Genomic DNA, 21,917 nt, shown 5'->3' with positions numbered 1-21,917 from the left:
GGGGAGTTCTAGTGCCAGAAGAGCGAAGTGGCAAAATAACAAAAGGGCCAGAACACCTGACTGGTGATGAGCAGCACCTGGTTCCTATCTTACACATCCTGATGTTAGATGGCGTGTAATACCCATCACACAGGAAGCTGGAATCAGTTCCAAAAATGTATGCAAGTAGCACGTTACATCTGGTGCTTATTTAACATGGACATTTCCTACCATCCTGGAGAAAGGTTTGCTAAGATTTCTCTGCCTCGAATGAGTTCAAATACAGGGGTAAGAACCAGGGCTGCCATTTTAGCAAAGCTGGCTCTGCATTACCTTTGTTTGATCTTAGCACTGTCTACAGTTTTATCAACTGAAGTCAAAAATCCAGCTTATGCACTACCATTTCTCAGTATTTAGCTATGTCCAGTCATTTCATTCTGGATAAATGGTTGCAGCACCATACTGGACGTGTTCCCACTTGCCTGCCACTTGGGCCCTCCATTCCTGTATCGTGAGGCTCACAGTAAAGAGTCAGGATCTGTCTGGTACAGGTATGACAGTAACTACAACCTGGTACATTGTTTTGATGCTTAAATCCCAAATCATTCAGGTTCTCCTTAAGGGTTACTTTCTTGTTGGTTAAGTTACCCTATAGTTGATTGAAAACTCAAGGGAATCTTCATGCCATTCCAATTTTAAATCATCTCTTACCGCTTCACTGAAGTCCTGGAATCTGGCTAAACCTCTGGTGATGAATACACTTTTACATTCCAGATCTCCTTTCGCCAGGAAATTGCACCGAGACAGCTAAGAGCACTCAGTGCTTTGGTGAGCAGTCAGCAAGTCAGGGAAGCCACAAGTGACTATTTGATTGTGGAAGCCTTGTGCATCTCTGGAAGTCATAAAATACAGATGGGTAATGGCTTAACAACGAGTTCAGTCTTTGATCCATTAGCTAACAGCTGAATCTAAGCACATATATCCCAGTTTTGAGGCATGCTGCTAATTCAAGCTTAAAAAGATGGGGGGAGTTTTACCTTGCACTGTAAGTTTCTGTGGAGCAGTACTGGATCCTGGTTTTGACCTAGATTTTGTATGTTTTCTCAAAGATCTGAAGAGTTTTGTTGCTTGAAAAAAGATGACTAGCCACTGGTAATCTCAGGTAAAAAACATATTCAAATGCCATAAGCTTTTCTTTCGGGGTGGGGTGGGGCATAAGCTTCAAATACATTGGGTCAGCCACTGAAGCTATGCAAATTCATGCCAGGATCTGAATGCTTGCATTTTAATCCTACATTGGGCAAGAATCTGTGGAGATGGGTGCCATAACAGAAGAGCCCGCTTTTGGGTATTAAAACCAGCATTGATGTGCTCCAAAAGCAGGCATGAAACTAGATCAGAATTTCCTCTTTTAATTTCCCAACCACAGCTGTAGCTGTACTTCCCTGCATCAGCACTTCCCTCTGCCTGCAGTCCAAAAAGCCCCTGTCCATCCCTGCCCCTATTCTTCCCCAACTGATTCTTGAAACATCTAGTCCTACTTCCTCCCATTTCCCCTTCCCTCCATCCCCCCAGCCTTACTGAATCATTCACCTCATTTCCGAAAGTCCCTTCCCTGCCTGATCCACCAGCCAACCTAAGGCGAGGATAGGGATACAGTCTAGACGCTCCTTTAGTGATCAGTGTTCCATCTTGACTGGAAATCAGGACAGCAACTCTGCTTTGTAAAATACAGGCAGTATTTTATGGCAGTGCTGCAGACAAGGAACAAGGCACCCAGGGAGAGCTCGAGGGGCACCAGTGAGAGGTGAAGGGGGGAAAGGGGGAGGTTGTAAATACTGCTTATTCACTTGGGCCTTTGGAGCATGAAGGAACTTGCTGACAGTGCAGGAAGTGTGGAAAGTAGCGTGGTAAAGGCAGACAAACATCTGAAGCACATGAGAGCATGTCTCCAGACTGGCAAAATACCTGCAGAAATCACAGAATGAGGTATAGTTGCTGGCTCTTGCTCAGCTGCCAGTACAAGCAAGGGGTCCTGGCCTGGGACGTTGCGTGGCAGAGCCTTCTCAGAACCGTTTGGGGGACTGTCCTGGCCTCAGGTGTGAACAGGTTCTCTGGACTGTAACTCTAATCTCTCCTCAATACAAAGAATTCAGAAAAAAACTCCTCAGTGTTGCCCAAAATGTAAACTTGCTGCCCAGAACAGACAAGTCTGTGACAGGTTTTCCCTCCAGGATCCAGATTACAGAGTTGTAATGGTTTTATAACACATGCTTAGAATCACTTTTCATTTTTTTTCTATTTTACTATAGACCTATGATGAGATAAATCCTTGTCTGTGAGCATGTGGAAGAACACAGCAGAAGTGGATTTACACACAACTTGAGCTCAACAACTGCTGAACCATAAGAACTGCAGAATAACACTTCTGAAAGTGAAATTAATCCAACTTATCCTGAACTATGTTATTTTTTAAAACGTCCTTTAACCTATAGGTGAGGGAGAAATAAAAAAGAAAGCGGTAACATCAAGGCAACAAGGGAAATGATTCTGAAGGTGTGGTAAACCAGACTGCAGTAAACTTACCTTTCATTAGGGACTGCCCAAGTTTAATGGGCTATCTTATAAAGAAAATAATAATAAAAATAATTTAAAAATCAATTAGCTTTTCCTCTCTTTATTGATTTTTTAAAGTATGCCTCTGGAGAGCTTCCACTTCCAGTATCAGGGTTTAAAAAACACTAGGTAATGCAAGAGACAGTCTGAATGAGACATCAGACAGGGACTACTAATCCAGGGCTATTTATTACTCAAAACCTAACAAAAGCAGCTCATTTTTCTACACAGAAAGTCTTGGCTGCATTGGAGGACACTGTAAACAGAGGAGGAGGAACCCAAAAAAGATTGTAACAGAGTTAACGGTACAACAAAATTAGATTCTTTGGCTGCTTTTGCTGAGCTTATTCAAACTGAATGACTCCGAAGACGCAGTCCTGTTCTGACTGAAGCCAGCGAGAGATTTGCCACACATTTCAGAGAGAACAAAACCAGCTCTTCAGTCATAGCACCTCTGCCAGATTTTGTTTCACACCCTGCCAAAATGTCATAGCTTGAATCACTTCAGTAGCTTGAGCCATTTAAAACTGGACTGAACAAAACCCTGGAGAATAAACTGCAGAGAGAAATCTTCCCCTGTTCTTTTCCCTTATCTCTGCTCTTCTGCCTCACTGGGTTACATGAATAGCAACCAAAAACTGCAGAGCACTGACAGACATGGAGTCTCGGGGTGTTTCAGATGTTTCACAAGCAAGCTGTGAAAATATGAAACCACCATCCTTCATTTCTGCCCATTTGCATTGTGTCCAAGATGGACTAAGAGGATCATAACACAAAGATTATAGAGCAGCTAACTTCAAATGTTTTGGAAAAACCACACTGAATTTGAGATATTTCATGGCAGCTTCGAACATCAGTGCAGTTAAATTCTATTAAAGTGCAAAGTAAAGGTCTTCAGCGACATGATCTGTACTGACCTGGAGCACGCAAAGTAACATAAAAACAGCAAGATAATGCAAATTATTAACTCATCAAAAAGCTGGAGAGATGGAGCACCCATTTTGCCAGGTAAAGAGCAGCTTTGATAGTCAATCCAATAGAGGGACCTATAAAAGGTCAGAGGCAATTTGGCTGAGGACAGTGTCACTGGTAATTTAATTATACTGGTTGGTCACACTAAAACCAAAGTTACACTGGAGATATAGATCACGTCAAGCCTGCCAAGAGAGCTGGCCCTGCAGAATTCCTTTGATATGATGTACATCTCGGTGCTGTCCAAATCGCTGATGAGTCACAGATTGTTCTGCAGGACACAGGAAATCTTAATAAATTAATTTTATTGCATAATCCCTTCCGATTGCTTCCTTGTATATACCTGCAGGAACTGCAAAATAACAACATACAACCCCCTGGACTTTTTCAGTGGCTGCCTTAGCATACTGCATAGATCTTCCAAAACTGCCAGGATAAAACTGAGATTTCAGGAACATGCCATCCTCTAACTCTGTATTCCTGTCACATTGCCTCTGGCATCAGAGGAACGTCAAGTTGCACTGGTTGTAACTGGCAATTATATCTGATGAGGTTTTGATCCTGAACCTCACCATCTTGTCTGCGTTTGTAATTAACAGTTTTAGGGCTGGCTATATTGAGTTTGGTTTTGCCACATTTTCTGGGATATGTAGAGATTCTTATCAAATTATTCAATTCTTACCAAATAATTAACTTCATCCTATGAGCAGTATTGCAGACGGGGAAAATGAGGTAAGAGCTCAACCAGTAGCCTCAGGCCGTGAAGCAAAACTACTGCAATTACACTTCTTGAATTCAGACGTTCCTGTCTCCCAGTTCTGTTCTCAGACTAGATCAGTCATTTAAACTGCCTCTGAATGCTTCCAGTCACCGTAAATATAAACCTAGTGGAGCAGACCTGACTCAGTGCAGTCATACAGAGAACTAATCTTCAGCAGGCAGGCAAACTATAGGGAAGAAACATTTAATATTGCTGTTTGCATCAGACTGGCAGCCTCCTTCCAAAGGCTGTGTGTTAGCAGACAGCAGCCTTGCAGAAAAACATGATACTGAAACTTATTTTCTGTTGACGGTGGCCTTTATCCCACCCAGACAGGAAGATGTAAATGGTTGTATAGAGAAAAAGGGCCTAGAGGCGCAAGGTAAATAATTTTCAAAGAACAGTGCAGCAAGTGAGCCAAGTGCTGATGTATGCGGACTGTGTTTGAAACAGTGTGGGAAAGCTACTTGCTCACAGGGATCCGGGGTTGGGAACATTTAAGTTCCATGATGGACAATGCTCTGTTGTGAAATGTGTGACGGCAGATTTCTTATTTTTTGCACGTATGCCTAGATTTCTGGGAAGAGCACATTTAATAAAACTATAGTCAAGAGGACCATGCTGAAGTAGTTGTTTTTCCCCTTTAATTTTTTAAGTGGTTACAAAACAATGAAGCTCTCAGTTCTTTACACTTCACAGGGGAGAATGTACAAAGAGCTGCTTAATCTCTTTCAGTTCAGCTCTTTTATTCTCATGGGTATCCAGTTGCAAGGTATCCGTATCAGTCTCTGAATTCTCAGCCGAACCCCAAAGCAAAGCGTATCCAACTGTAAGCTCTTGTTTTAACATGCTGTTCAGGAGCGACGAGGTTTCAGCATGAGCACGTGAGGGTTGCTATGCCTAAATCCATTTGACATTGGCAGAGGAGCAGTATCACAAAATCCAGCAGTACTCATGCTGCTGATGAAATGCCAAGTAAGCACTTTCACAATGCTAGGCTAATCTTAACACTGATGTTTGCAATCTAGAAGGAAGCAAGCTATACAGCTAAAGTAGGCATGTCACCAAGGAAGACTTGAATGCTTCCTGATTGCTTTTCCAAATAATTATTTCATTTGCTTCTAACAGAAACTAGCTTACAATTCAAGTATTATATGGTTTTCTTCATTGCAAACTGCAATTGAGGAATCAGATGGCAAGATATAAATCATAGCACAGATTCAGCTAGGAAAGAATGGTGAAACCAGACAATATTAGAGATTTAGATTAATTTTCTCCCATTATTGCCAGGTAGTCTCAAATGTAAAGAGGAAAAGAGGAACATAAATATATTTATAGTTAAGGTAATAAATTAGCACCTGCATGCTAAATTAATTTGTTAAATTTGCTAAATTAAAATGCTAAATTTGGCTCAGTCACTTAGCAACAGCTGCATCAGTTTAAGACGTTTCCAATCTGCAGCTGTTAGTTGTCACCTCAGGCTGGAGCTCCCATCCCTCTGGCAAAGCCAGCAGAAGGAACTGTGTGCCTACATTTTGCCTGCTCCTCACCAAAATCCCGTGGCTCAACTCAGATGCATTTTGATCAACTATCTACAAGCTTGGCTTTGTCATTGGGTAGAAGCCCCAGCACACATTCATTCTGACCAGCTCCGATGTGAAGCAGTAACCCACACCAGAGGGACAGAACAAGCAGTCACATCTTAAACTGCCATAGCAATACTCACCAGAGTGTATCCATCAATGCCTGAAGTCAAGACAAAAGTAGAATTGCAAATAAGCATGAATGTCCAAGGAAATAAGGACAAGAAAACTTCTACTGGATTTTTGTCACAGTGCAACAAACAATTTAGGAATTACTAGGCCAAAAAGAAGGAGCCTAAGGGTTAGAGCACACCCCAGGGGAAAGGGAGATCTCATCTTGGTCCAAGCTCTCTTGACTACTTAACTGCAATGCTGCTGCACCCTTGGTTAGTTCCTTGTTTCCTGATGAGACTGTGTGTGCTGTGATGTGTGTTCAGTTCAGCGCGGGTGTGCTTGGAGCACAGCTTCCAGACCACGACCCTCGGTGGATGCAGACAAAGGACTGCCTGCTCTGTAGGGTTAAGAGCAATGCAGGGGCTGAACTGCCTGCCAAGGCAGCATCCAGCCCCATGCGCAGAAGAAAAATTCAGAGTGTGACAAACTTTGCCAGCCAGAAAGAAATCACTTTGGCTGGTGATTTTGGAGGACTACGCTTACGAACCTACACACCTAAACTCCAACAGGACAATGCTCAAAATTTAATATTTTAAATATATATCCTTAGATATTCCTGACAGAGAACACCACTGGAACAAACAAATGACAGAAGTTACAGTCGCAGGAAGAGAATCTCTGTGGGCTGGCACTCACATTTTCTTGTTCAAGTGGATCAAAGAAATTGCTCTCTAGGAGCTGCAGCATCTTCACCTTCACTGAATGCCCTTGGGCAGGGCATAACGTGTATCTAGCAGGAGAAGCAGGGGAAGACAGTCTGCCAGGTATCACCCACCGTTCACTATTCATCAGGCTGGAACTGCCTCCAACACCGCGATGTTTTCTCCCATGCTGTCCTTCAACAGGAAGAACTTAACAAAACCTGTAAGAATAAAACTGCAGCCTCCTTTCCAGCATAATAAAATTTAGGCTAAGGATGATGTCTTCATACTGTTCAGCCACAAGGAAGTAGTTGGTGTGCTGGAAATTCTGCTTATTTTACTAATCATCCTCATTTTTCATTTTGTTGTCTCTCTTCATGAACAGAAAGAGAGAGGAATCAGCCTTTCTGCTCTTACCCTGTGTATACACTGCATAGTCACAAGGGATGCCACCACCTCTGGCTGATGCATTTCAAAACTTTAAATTTAAATTTAAAAACTAAGCAAACCATGCACCTAGCCTGTTAAATGCACATACATGAAACCCATACCTGAACCACATGTATTATACAGACCAAGATCAAGGTTCCTGTCTGATGTTTTTATCAGCAGCTCCAATGGCACAGCCATGGCTTGTAGGCATCATCATATCACTAATTATGAGCAATAATTTCCAACCTAAATGATTCCGTAATAGTTTGCCAAGCCCAAACACACAGCTCCAGCATCACACATCCACTTCCCAACTGCCCACTAGTACTGAAGAGAGCAGGAGTTATTTTGGCTTTATTTCCACTGGGAGCAGCACATCCTTGTGTACAAATGGAGGAAAACCAACACTGCAAATATATGACTAATCTCTGTAACAAACAGGCATCATAAATATACCCAGGAAAAAGACCTAATAAGCTAAGTGGGCCTGTTTCTCCTCTGCTTTGTATCCTTCATAGTCATTTATGTTATGACAGGAAGTAAGATACCAAAAGTTCATCACCTCTTTTTCTAACCTCTATTTTGTTCTGCGCCTTATGTACATATATAAATTAGAGCTATTAAAAAAATCACCTTCAGAGTATATGCTACTATATTCACACCACTAGTAAATCCACTTAAGCTTCCGTTAGCCATGTAGGAACTGCATGTGGCTCCTTCCTACTACAAGAGCTAAGTTTCCTTCAGCAGACAGTGCTCATGCATAATAAGTAAATGTGGAACAAAGTATTCGTGGGGAAACATGAAGCAGAAATAAACAGGATGCTATTATTAAACAAATTCAAATCAGAAATTGCCAGTGGCTATATCTTTTCCTTGTTTTCTTCCCAAAACCCTGTAAGATAATGTGATGACTAAGATCACAAAAACAGCAGCAGATTATAAGGCCCACTTAGTAAGGGAGAAGAAATTTAAACACATAAACTTAAGCCCTTAGAAAAACAAATCAGCTCAGCAAGCAACCCCAGTCCTCAAAAACTGTATAGGAAGTTCTCTGTTTCCAAAGTGTTCCTCCCTCTTTAGCCTTCCAGGTGTTTGGTTTGTTGGGGGTTTTTTTTGGTTTTTTTTGGTTTTTTTTTTTTACACACAGTTATTTGCAGGTGTTCAGGGCGAGTAGAAATGCAGCTGAAATTACTGCTTTGGGTGGTGTGAGGAATGCTTCTGGCAGATTCCAACTACAGAACAAGTCTCTTGTCTGGCCAGTCACTGTCAAATGAAAGGCTCTGCTGTTTTGTCTGACAAACCGTGTTGGACTCCTGCCAAAACTTACTTCTTTCCAGACTGACCCTTTCCCTTCTGACCGTCCCAGCCTACCTTCACCCACTCCAAAGGCTGGGAGGGTGCCCAGACAGTCCAAACAAGGAACTCGGATTTTCTGCCGCCTTCTCAGAGCATGTTTTCGAGCACATCTAGATACTGGTATACAAATCAGATAAAACCAAGACTCAAGAGAGATTTCCCTTTTAGGTCCACTCTGCAAACCAGTTCCCAAACAGGCTAATTAAGTCTTGGTCTACTTCATCTAATAGTAGAAAATTGCCCTTTTGTAGATTTACAGACACTATATACAGTAGAATTTGCGCTCACCCAGGACTTACCAGCACTACATCCAATCATTGACGATTTAGCACATCCAAATCACACAGGCCTCAAAAAATGTGCACAACCTGCACAAACACGGTGACCCTGACATCTGCTAGTTGTCAGCCCAGATGGAGCTTGGCAAACCCAGGATATGGTTTGCCCCCTTTGCTGTTTACCTTCATTTTTTCCATGAGTCTTTCCTTCACAACCTGTTAGTTTGATGTAGATAAATTGGCAGAAAACAACCAGTTTAATGGGCTCACAAGACACAATCATGAAAAATCCCAAATAAGTAGGGAATTTTGAACTCACCTGTTTATGTCACCATTCTTGCCATCATCCTCACTTTTGCCTGTTGGACTCAGTTTTCTTTGTGGCAACACACCGACTACTTCACTGAAGTTCCGAGAGATCCCATTTTCCTTCTAAAAAATCAGTTTACAAAATAAATGTATACTCTTGTTTTGATACTATCTATTTTGGTTAACTCCTTTTACTTTTTACCTGATCTCCACTTGCCTCTAAGTTCTCCAGACTTCTTGTAAAGCCTCCAGTTCCATTAAGGCCAGATTAGTGGGTCTGAGAGGCTTACTGGCTAAGCTGCAGTTTGCTGGTTGCTCTGCAGGATGGCCAACAAAAAACTAGCACGCTTGAGACCTCTGCTCTACAGAGATTTGGGTTTTCTTTAAAGTAATTTGCCTTTTTGCTTGCAATGCAACCCCAAAGAAAGCATTATATAGCAGCGAAGTCGCAATGTCAAAGTGTTACTTACACTTTGATTGCAAGGGAACAGTTTTGCTAGCTGTGCCCACTATTTTTGTTCGTTGTGGTGTCACCTTCTGTGGTGGGGGGAACGTCATTAGGAACATCTACACTGGCACTTTTCCCTTATATAACAAAGTAATGATTTGAAGTGTGATCACTGGTACTTACTGCAGATCAAAAGAAAGCAGCTGATGAAACCAAAGTTTGTCTGAGCATGTGAGATGACTTTTCTTGCTATTTCAATTGGAACAGGAAGTTTTGATCCTGCAGTTCATCCACACATCTGCAAACTGAGCCAAATTCTCCTGTCAGTCATAAGTTGGCCACACATATTAGACCAGTCATTCCAGGTGTGACTCTACAGGCTTTCACGTAATTAGACCACAACAAATTTAGCCTACTGTTACCTTTTTTTTTTTTCTTTTAACTAAATCTTTTACCCAGGCTTCTAGGATGCGGTAGAAACTTAAATGGCTATCACAATCTCCCTGTATTAAACAAGCAAATAAGTTTAAAGAAGAAGGGGGAGACAGCTGCCAAAAAACGAACTGACTTTGAAGAGCTGCACCCAGAGACCTGAAGACAGCTGGAGCAGAACGATGGCTGGCATCCGCAGGGAGCGAGCTCCTCAGACAAGCTTCCTGACCTGAGAAAGCCCTATTCTCCCAGCTCAGTCGGAGGGGACTGCAGGATGAAGAACAAGACAGCCAGACTGTCCTTGACCGCCTGCCTGCCTGAGGAGATGAGAGATGGTCACTGAAGCGTTTTCAGGGAACACATTCTAGCTGTTTCACGTGTTACAAAACCAAGCAGCTTATCTAATACTACAAGAAATGTATAGAAGCCAGAAACTTTTATGGTCACTATTGCACGCCCAAATCACTCTGAGCAATGTGGGAAGGAGAAGAATGGATGTCTCCGAACCCACAGGCATTTACAACAACAAAAAAATTACAATCTCTATTGTCTGTTAACAGCATTCAGCCTGCAACATCCAGCTGGGGAGTTCTGACATGCACCAGCAATGCTTAAGGATTTTAAAAGGTTTTATATTACAAATTATTACTAACCATCGTTATCACCACAGGAGTTAAAGTCCTAAGGTGGTAACAAAGGATAGTAGAAATGATACAAAGATAACATGTCTCCTGTTCTAAAAAGCACACAGTCTAAATAGACAAGTCAGGGACTACACACTGCTATTCATGTTCCCAAAACAAAGTTCAGGCAACTCATTTTTTTTTCCAAATGTAGTCCAAGTCAGTAGTAAGTGAAAATCTGGGCTTCTGACAGCTATTCTGTGTTGTGACTGCAAAGCCTTACAATGCTTGCCTAGGGCATCCAGGATCTACCTCTATACAAATAATACACAACATTAATTAAACACACAAAAAGGATGCTAAAAGAACACTAATGAAATTTGCAAATCTAAGCATTTGAAGGCCTCGAAATGCCAAAGCGAATGTCAGCTGCACCACCTTAATTAATGCCCTTTGCATATATATCTTATAATGGATTTTAATTATCTGAGCTGGTGCTGGTTTTCCATAGATCCCTGTGTCCTCATTTGGTTCACAAAAAGAACAACAGTCACCCATGGGGAGACTGGTGTCATTTGTCTTTATGCACCAAATTTAGGTAGTCTGAGTCTTAGGTAAACTGAATCTCCTTTCAAAATACAGATCTTACCATGATGAATGTACAAACCCCATAATTTAGGTATCTCAGGGATGTGGCAGTAATCCACCTTTTAAAGCAGCAGCAGCTCAATTCCTTTTTTCCTCCTTATTTCATGCATGTTCCAGTGTAAGCTGGCCAAACCTGAGGAGAGAAAACAGTAGTTTATTCTACAGTTTTCTATGATTTTCATCATAATAGAGGCTCAGCATGTCTTTCTTATTTTTATAATACCCTAGAAGGGGGAGAAGTAATCTCCTCCAGTCCTATAGGGAACTGCTCTTGCTCAATCTTAGTTTCTCAATTCCCATACATCCTGTCATTTCTGTTTTGTTTGTCCAATATATTTATCCCCAAACACACCAGGCTGTTTAGGTAAACCTGTCTCTACTCCCCTTCAGCCAATCCAACACCTTCACACAGCCAGTCCTAGTTTCCTGGTCATGTCCCCTCTCTCCCACCATCTTCTATCCAGTGTCTGTCAGACATTCTCCCACCTACTGTTTTATTTTACCGTTGAAGTTCAGCACATCTCCTCAGAACATGAGAAGTGAGATTTTTTTTTTTCAAAGGCTTCTGACTTGGCCAAATTTAGGTCGATTTTCACAGGCACAAGAGGCACAGTCCTGACACACAGTCCATCCTCTTGCCAAACTGAAAAAAACACAAAAGCATCCAAGATTCTAAAATGTTTTAAAACTGAAAACCAACCTCTTCTTCTCTTTTCATACTGGGAAACAACAGCTCTGGCTGAAATTTCAGGAGGAAGTGGGGAGGAGTCAGCCCAAGACAGACCCTTGGCTGAAAAACATTAGAGTTAATTAAAACTAAATAGGTAGGCTCAAACAGAGGCCCCATTACAACTGGTTACAGGAAATAATTATTTTTATTGCAAATTATGTTTTTGCATTGTCTCCATATGAGTTGTGATAATGCTGATAAGATGTCGGTCACATTTCTGAAGAAATTTTCAAAGTTATGGTCTACTGACTCTTGACATCAGTTCATTAGACTCATTTCAGATTGTAAATGCTGAGAGAGGGAATTAGGTTTTCACGTGCACTTGCTGAATACCTCACCCAAGGGGATCCATGCAGCTAATTATTATGTTTTGAATATGTTTTAAATATGTTTTGAATACATTGCATCCCTAGCATACAAAAACTACCTTTTTTAAATTTTTTTTTTCTCCACACTCTCTTTTCATCAGAACCAGCAGGATTCAATTTCCATGTAAGTATTACCAAGTCGAGTTCCTTGGTTCATTATAAGTCTGTGTCTTGGAATCTTAAGCATTTATTATCCTTGTTATTGGTGGTTTACCAGTTTGAGATTGTGGAATTGGACTGGAGCAAGCACTTTCGTAAACACTGACACAGAATCCTACACAATCAAGATTTAAGTCCTAGCTCATAAAAAAAAAAACCCAACCCCAAAAAAACAAAACACCTCAGCCTGTCTGTTTAAGGTATATTTAATTATGAAGGAAAACATGCATCTTTCTCCCTTTGCTGACCTTCAGTTTCAGGTTTGCTCTAACGTGCAGGACAGTTTTCCTGTATCCTAGCTGGGTCTGATTTACTTCTGGGGGGTTGGGCTGAAGATTCTGCGAAGTGCAGACTAGGACAGACATTGCATTTCTGAGATCCTGTTTGATCCTCAGCTTAATTAAAATCCACTCTTTCCATTTATATTTATTATTTAGACAAATTATGCAGGATCAGTTTGCTCTGGCACAGCCTAATGAACCCTGATAAAATTGGTAACTTGACTTCGGCTTTTTTTGAAGATTGCTTCCCAGGTTTCTTGGAGGTTGTTACATTTTAGCAGGGAAAAGTATTACTGACAGTAAATGAGCCCGCACATGTTTTAGCTGTGATTCTAGGAACGTAAGTGATAACATGACTGGAAAGGAAGTCTTGAATCATGAATTCGTGTTCTCTGCTACTAGAAGCATGGGAATCAAAGCTTAAAATAAATGTGTTTGGGTTTTGCTTAGAAATCTTCTCCTACTTTGCATTTTACACTTACGTCTTTCCATTTGTCCTTGTGTCAACATTGTCTTTTATTAAACAGGTCGTCTCTCTGAGCATTAGCTTGTTCCATGTATTCTGAAACAGCAACAAGAGACATTTTAAGGTTTCATTTGCCTTCATCTGGGCACATCTTACTGCTGGTCCACAGTACACTAGCAGCTGGCAACTGCATCCACGTGTTTTACCCCTAACTCTTTTTGCAAATCTTCTATCAGGATTTTTTTCCTTAGTCCCTAGTACATGACTTTATGAGTCGTACTATCAAACTTCCCTTGATTTCTATTACTCCAGTCCTCAAGGTTATGCGGTGCTTCCTATATGATGTTCCAGTTCTCCTTTGTTTTCATATTGTCTTCCAATTTTATGTCATCAGTAAATTTAATTAGCAGGTTCTGTCTTGCCTGAAAATTAGCCCTGAAAATACGGTTCATTTATTTTTTCATGTTTTGTTTGTACTGTATTACTGCTCTCTGACTTCATCATAAACACTTGAGGAGCTTATAACCACATAGATTTAATAAAAAAAAGTGTTTATCTAAGCAGCCCAGCTGTTATTGCTCCTGTCACTTTTTCCATCAAAGATTTTCTATCAACTTTAAAACTGTCATTGTTCAGACTTACTTGGCCACTAGGCAGACCAGGAAATTGTGATTGCACTTTAGTCCAATTCGTGAATGATATTCCAACTAAAATGAAATGATCTCATTTGTTAAGTTCAGAAATGTTACCCACTGAGAAGAAAGGCATCTGTTCATGTTTCTCAGAACTATTTTTCCCCAAGATTTCTGAAAAATCATTTCAGTCACATACTGAATTGTTTTCTGAAATCCTGAGGGCTAGAAATCGGAGAAGGTGGGAGAAAATGGGTGTTTATAACAAGAGCTTCAATTCTGAGAAACTAATGGCATCACAGAAAATTAGCAATTGTCTGTAGCTATGCACCAGCTGAATCTGACCCCAAACTAATTTTTGTTTAAAAGTGACATGGAAGTTCAGGCTTCAGAGACTTTAACATGGCACCTCTCAACAGGCTAAAACTCATACAAAGGTAGAAACAGAATAATTGAGAAGTGGCAGGCTTGACACAGTTGTTTCAAAGACCTGGTGTCTCAAAGTTGTCCTTCAAGTTACCTCTTATTATCTGTCTTGAAGGATGAAGCCTAACATCTTACTGAGGAAAGAAAGTCTCTTGATGCTCAGTGCCTTCATTTTACCCTCATGAAAACTTTCAGAGCTCCAGTTGATGCAGCTTGGGCCCAGCATGTCCATGGCAAATAGCAAAGCCATTGCTCACTTTTCAGGCCAAGAATACCCAACCAGCAGCAGCTGAAGGTAAAAACCAACCAACCAACTCATACCCAGTCACCTGAGCACAGACTGTGTTCTCTCCGTACATGAGCTGGGTTACGCCTTCTGATCTCACATTTCTCAGGTTTACCAATAACTTGAAGTGGCTGGAGGGAGCATCTAGGGGGGTGTCCCATACTGTCCTTGGATCATGGTACAAACTTGGGAGTCAAGAGGCCTAGATGCTGCTTAATTCCTCCACATAATCCACAGCCTTCTTGTCAACAAGGCATTTAACTATCTGTTGCTTTACTACACAGTAAAAGGAGTAATTTTCTACTGTATCTTGTAACAGTGCTCTGAAACATACTTTTAATGTTCATGTAATATTCTGAGATCATTGTTATTACTAATTCTTTGTATTACATTAGGGTTGGAGATCCCATCTGAGATCTGATTGCATGCCACACTGCAACGATGATCCATACACCCAAGTGTTTATGCTGTAAATTGACAAGTAGAAGGATGCAGACAAGCAGAACAGGAATCAAATCAAGACCATAACACAAATTATTATGCAAAAAGGATTAGACTGCACCTCTCTTGACTAACATACTGATGCTTTGCTACCAGATTACCTCATCTCTCGCCACTGAATTATGACTACTTCTATATAAGTAGTCCACTCAACACCTCTTCTTACACTGCAAAAATAAAATACATTAAAGTATAAAATATAAGCAAACAAAAAATGTGGTAATCTCCCATAGAAAAGATTACTGCATCTGCTTGAGTGAAATGGAAGAAACATGGTTGTCTTAATAAAGCTTTAATCTTATTAAACTTTCAAAGCAATTATGTGAATGCAAAGATAAACAGGCATGAGATGTCTCCTGGCGCTAGAAGCAACAACTTCACTAACATAAACTTCTGCCACAGGGAGCCACTCACTCAAATTGATCTTCCTGTCTAACGCTGAAGTTTTACTTCGCTTCAGCTTCACAGCAGCAGAAGCCGACAATGAACAAATGCACCTTATCAACAGGGACTCCAGCAAAGATGAGCTTACAAAATGCTCTCTCTGAAGGAAACCACAAAAGACACAGGCATGGTACAGCTCAAAGGGAACATGTAAATGTAAAACCAGGCATAAAATCAGTTGTGTTCCTTTTCCTCAGTTCCACAATTTTTCCTTTGGCATCAGAATCAGACACCACCAGAGCCAACTACAAGTTGGGATCGTTCCCTTTGTATCTGTTTCTTCACTCACCTTTGGTCAAGCTTGCTGCTGCAGCTGTCTGATTCAAACCCTTCTAAGATGGGTTGCCTCCTTTTTTTCTCTCACAGTCTTTCATCACCTGTTCATAAAAAAAGCAGAGTTCCTATTTGCTTTCTGAACTACTGCTATGTGTTTCTGAGGCTATAAGCAACACATGAGTCATTATCACTAACAACTGAGAGAGAGAGAACAAAAGAACTCACTCCTTTCCCACAAAGAAATTTCTGGCACACTTGCTAACATACATTTTTGATAAATGCTTTCATACTTGTCAAGTGAACGTGATGTCTGATAGCAGGTTCAGAAGGGCACTTGGCAGGTGTATGCCGACATCAATGAGATTATTTATACACGAATATACAGTTTACCTACAGTGAAACTTTAATTCAAGAACTGCTTTGCCTGGGCCAAAACACTGCTTTGGTAGCAAGCATGAAAGGAAACGCTGCTAGCACAAGCCCTCCTGCTCACACAGTACGGCAAATACCACTCACAACCCAGATCTGTGAAGGGCAAAGTCAAAAATGGGTATGGACCAGGTTAAAAAGTTTTCACAGAGTTTAAATGTTTTGCTAAAAGCAAGACAGTGTGCTAAAAGACTGCTGAACTGCAAGACTCTATCTCAGCCCAGCAAAAGACAAATGTATATTTAAATATACTTTAGTGCTACATGAGACAATACAGTCCCTCTTAACCTTCTTTCTGGCTTGGAAACCAGATTTATAAAAAACAAAATAATTTGAGCTGCTGTAAATTGCAGTGGCACTTTATCTGTTGGTTTTGTTCCATGGTACTTGACAAAGTCAGAGAAAGCTAATTATCAGTGACAGCAACTGCAATTCAGTGCTCTATCTTTCTTTACAAGTTCAGCAAATATTTTGTTTTGCTCTTACATAATTATTTTTCTCAGAAACACCCACAAGTAAAAAGATAACACAACAATGATAATTTTTGTTGATCTATGGCACTATGCATAATAAACAGAAGCAGAGAACTCTGTTGTTTTGGGGACTGTTGTTCTAAATACACTTGAAAACTAGTCATTTCACCTCAGAGTCTTCTACTGGTTTTTCAGCATTACAATTCTTAGTTATTTTACATAATTAAGTAAGGTATGTTTATAAGCAACTAAAAAAAAATTGCACACCAATCTCCTTCAGGACATCTTTACACTTCTGTCAGGTATAACTTATTGTTTAATATTAAAATATTATTTCAAAGTGATGGTGCCCTTGCAGGAGTAGCAAGCTATTCACAAGGAAAGAGAAGAGGGGATGCACAAAGCACTGTAGAATTACTACAAACATGCCTGAAGAAATATCATTAGCAAATAGACTTTTGAGGCCACGTGAGTAGGCATGCTACCTACTTTTAAATGCACATATAGCTTAATATAGGTATAAAATAGCGATCGCAAGAGCATGGTGAGTTCGGGCAGATGATCCTGAAGAAAGCAGTTGGGCTTTAGGAGGTGTATCACCCGTGAGGAGACACACTACCCTAAAGGCCTGGCTCATTTTTGGAGACCTGGAATTTGGAAAAATATTTTGCAAGTTGGGTGCAACAGACACACTGAGATCATTAAACATGCACTTCATGGGTTCTCTGTTCAACATAGGACCACGTTTTAAAACAAGCAGTTTGATTCTGGAACAAGCTTCAAACAGATGGAAAGCAACACGATGGGAACAAAAGATGAAGGACTGCACACTGTGCAATTTTTGTTAGCAAGTGTCACTTTACTGTCATGAATGGGGCTGTGGCAGCTAACAGCAACACTTGAGAAAGGCAAAGCTAAGGATGATTTTGTATTACATAACCCAAGGAGGGGGAAACCCACCCAGAAATGGGCTTAAAAACCAAGAGTCCTTAAAAATCGGGAAGCTTTTTTCTCTGCCTTCAGCTTTTTGTTTTAGTTTTTAGCCTTTTGGATTATGTGAGCTTGTCTTCAAAACGAGGAAAGTTAGATCCTTCTGGTTTTAAATCAAAACTGACAGATATAATCACTTGAATCCAGGATCTTGGTCTTTAGGGGGAAAAGAGAAATACTGTAAGAAAATCGAGAGCTTTGGTAGCATCAGTTAATGCAAGGGCCTTTGCCAACAGGGTGTGCCTTCAAATCATTATATACTTAAAACTAATCTATTTTTGCTCCAGTCGTATTAAAATTTTTCTTCAAAATCCTAAGTCTACGCACACTAATGCAGTAATAACAGGCAAGTTCCTACAGCAAAATACCTGGTTTTGTATAATGTTGAAAGATGTGTCTATTACTATGGAATAGTGATTTTATGTATATTAATTTGTATACGTCCTGTTGCAGCAAAGATTACGAACACCAGGTGGTTTAGAGGCTTCCTTTCTCCATGTTTCACCTCATCAATTAAGATTGCTTGTTATATTTTTTGGAAAAAATTGCTTCCCATCAAAGCTAACAGCAAGATCAGAAAACAAAAATCAGTGGCAGAACTCATTTACTGTGCAGGGTGGCCAGTCATGCCTCAAGAGCAAATAAACCTTCTGGTCCTTTTGCACTTTGGTAGCAGAGCAGGGGAAAAGATGGGGGTAACCCCCCTTCAGTTCCTGCTGCCTAAACACAACAGGGCTTGCAAATCCAAATTTTCAGTCTAGTGGCTGGTCCTGGTCACTGTGATTACATCCACATTAGTAAATTAAACAAGTCTGGGACCAGTCTCTGCCCCTGAGGCCAACTGGCACAGGACATCCAACATCCCTTCTATTAAAGCCTCAAGAAGACAGTGAAAGCACAAAATCTGCCGATTGGGAATGGCAGGATGTATCCCCTAAACCATTCCCTGGAGTATTTTGGGAAACTGCTCATTGGCCCAGGCTAAAACCGTGGAAGGATTAACGAGAATCAGTAGAAACAACTGAGCTCCAGTGCTCAGGAACATCCCTGATGCTGTTTAATTTGCTGGTATCGGCAGAGCTTTTTTAAAGAACCTGGCCATTTTTTGCACTTTGATCAGTGCTAATACGTTCACCAGGTCCTTACAGCAATAGCCTGCAGGCACAGCAGCATTTCTTGCCCTGATAGCCAGCACTCTTGGATATACTGGCTAAAAGTTCACACTCGTCTACTGAGCAATTCCCTGAACATCGTTCCAGGCTCTTTCCTATCGCCCATGCACCAGGATTGTTACTGTCTGCACAGCAGTGTAGGTACAGCAGAGCTTCTGAGTGCCCTCTGGTGCAAAGTCTGGCACTGGCCTTCAACTGCTGTGAAAAGCAGCCGGAAAGGGGTAAAGTCCTAAACCTCCACAGCCGCTTGTTAAGAAAAGCTGTGCTGAAGCTGTGCTTGAGCTTGCCAGGGCCTGCGCTCAACAAGGTTTTTCTGTTTGGAGGCACTATGACTACTTATAGTTTCTGTATCTAATCCATTTCCAGTGAAGTTTTAAATGTCAGTGGAAAGCTACTGATTTGGGAGTAAACCAACTAAACCACAACGGAGAAAATAGAGGCACATGAATTCCCTGGTATATAGTTAGCTGAACTACAGATTCAACTCCTCTGCAATTGTTCATTAACATAAAAATGGTTGGAAGCATTTGCCGGCATCCTCCAGCATGATAATGCCCAATTTCACCCCGGCAAAACCCATCCAAGAATTTTTGGCATGTTGCTACCCTCCAAATGACTCAGCCTCCCATAGGAAAAGGAAGTAGATCAGGGAATTTTAGGAAGGAAGGGTGCTGAAACCATACACAGAGGTACGAACAGTTAACTGCAGAACTGCTACAGAAAAACCAGGAAATATGAAGGCTTGGGCAGAGAAAGAAAGTAGGAATACACACAAATAGGAAAGAAAATACAAGCACCAATATGCATGGAAGGGAAAATAGGAGTAAAGGATGTGGAAGGACTCTGAAACGAGGAGAAAAAGAAAGTGAGAAGTATCAGAGAAAAGGGAAACCATGTATATATCCTGGTATAGAGCAGGCAGGAGCATGAAGGAATCTGGTACACAGAGGAGAGGAGAGAGCAGACACCAGGACATCCTGGAATGAGACACTGAGCCAGCAGTGCCACAAGAAGCAGTTGATGAGCCCAACTCATGCAGTTTCAAGAAACGGTATGCTGTAAAATATTTTTTTAAATACATTCCGGGCTTGAACATTCGTTTTTGCAAATGACAAAATTAAGGGCTTGCGCTTGTATGTAGAAGATCTATATTCTCGCCTATCAGTGGCAAAACACAGAGCTGCTATAGGAACACACCAAAAGCAATTGTTTGGAATGACACTACCCTCTGGTGGTCAAAAAATACAGTATATGCACACCAGGAAGGTAAAATATTTGGAGCTGGTCACACAGGTAACTACGGTTGGTTTGACCCCTTATTCATGTCAGTGGCACCAACTGTACTTAAAATTAAACGCAATCGATTCCAATCCATACTTCAGTAATCCACCTTGAGACCATGCTGTTAAATGACACATCCACCTTATTAGTCTGTTTTTAAATGACACATTCATGACTGGTTGTAAGCACAAGTAACCGTCTGAGGCTCAGAAACAGGCTGGCAAAAATTTTTATGTTCTCTGGCAACCTGCAAGAATAGGAACAACACACATGGCTGTGCTTAGCTATGTAAGTAAAGGAAGTAACATAATACTAAATCCCCAAATTATTCCCAAATAAAACATAAAGCTATTACTGGCAATTTTCTGCTTTATCTCTTTGGAAAATAAGCTCTTCAGAACTGACGTTCACTTTTAGTGCATACAAGAGAGCTCCAAGACAAACAGACTCCAGTCTCTAGCTGTCACTTTAATACAAGTATTTAATAAAAACTACAAGACTGCTTGTAGGAAAGAAAAATGGAAGATAATTTTTCCAGTGCTGACCACATCCATAATGGTGTACATTGTCACCAGTGGATTCAAAACAGAGTGCATGAAGCTGTGGTCAGAGGAAAATGATAAAACAGAGGAACCTATATATATGTATTAAAAGCCACCTTTCTTATTCTGATTCTTACTTCTAACAGGACATTCCTTAATTTCATCCAAAATCTTAACTACGTAAAGGGTATAACTGCTTGCTTTCTTCCATATTACAGTTACAGAACATCATTGCTGAGAAAAGCAATTGCTTCAATTCAGGGTTTTCATAAAGGTGCTTTGGGGCTTAGGTAATGACTTAACACAGTCATGCCTCCTGCCTTGCCCCACTCATATTTCTTGACATCTAATCTTGTACAAACAATAAAAGCCAAATATTAACCACTCTGCCATTTTCTCCTTTCCTCTCTTTACATTATCACTGTTGAATTGCTGGTTTTTTCCCCTGCTGTTACAAACATCCCCGTTTCTCATAGCCAAATGATCCCCTTGGAAGCTGAGCCTTCTAAACACTCTTTTATCTCCAAACTGATTCAGACCAGATATCTCGATGATCCTACATTTCTGGAAATGAGGAAGAGCTTGTCACATCACTCCCACCTGGAGAAACAATTCTGTGTTTTGCAACTTCAATCTTTATGGTAGGCTGACCTTCAACTAAAAGTAAGGGTTTGCTTTTGTTGCTTGGAAGCAATGTCTTTGTGTATTGCCTCCTTGCAAGAAACACACTGTGCAGACCTTGATCGGGCAAAAGTCATTCCTGCAAAGTCTGATAAACTGTCATCTTTGATGCCACCTTGTGGCAAAAATACTGGATCCTAGAAATATTCAGCATTTTTTCCTCCTTGCAGGTGCATTTAACTGCAGCACAGTGGTAACCGCTGCCAGCAACGCTTCAGTTTTACAGTTCATAAACCCAGGATTTTGGCACTCCTAAAAATGCGGCACCAGTCAGCGATGGAAGAGGATGAAAAGCAGGAAAAAGCACCACAGAACACATTTATTCCTTCCACGGAGTAAAAACTGGAGCAGTACATCAAAGGACGCATGGCACAACCATTTCCACGCACAGAGCCCACGCATTTATTTCTCGCCCCACCAGAAAAACACTCATAGCAAGAGGTGCAACTTGTTACGAACAGGTTAACTGCAAAACAGCACTGCAGGTAGAAACTGGAGAAAAACTCAGCCCCAACTTAATAGGGCA

General features: G+C 40.9%; 1 long non-coding RNA gene across 1 annotated transcript; it reads right to left on the bottom strand.

Moving 5' to 3' along the window:
* Window positions 1–7,941: 7,941 nt before the first annotated feature.
* On the bottom strand, window positions 7,942–13,346 carry LOC141919909 (uncharacterized). Its single transcript, XR_012622167.1, has 6 exons — window positions 13,275–13,346; window positions 11,758–11,897; window positions 11,274–11,387; window positions 9,735–9,856; window positions 9,114–9,226; window positions 7,942–9,010 (listed from the first exon to the last, which is right to left on the bottom strand). It is a non-coding gene; the product is annotated as an uncharacterized LOC141919909 (long non-coding RNA).
* Window positions 13,347–21,917: the final 8,571 nt, after the last annotated feature.

Source organism: Strix aluco, chromosome 2 (genome assembly GCF_031877795.1).
Source record: "Strix aluco isolate bStrAlu1 chromosome 2, bStrAlu1.hap1, whole genome shotgun sequence".
In the NCBI taxonomy this organism is placed as follows: domain Eukaryota; kingdom Metazoa; phylum Chordata; class Aves; order Strigiformes; family Strigidae; genus Strix; species Strix aluco.
Note: the sequence above shows the minus strand (reverse complement) of the source record. Positions and strands in the feature narration are given on the sequence as shown.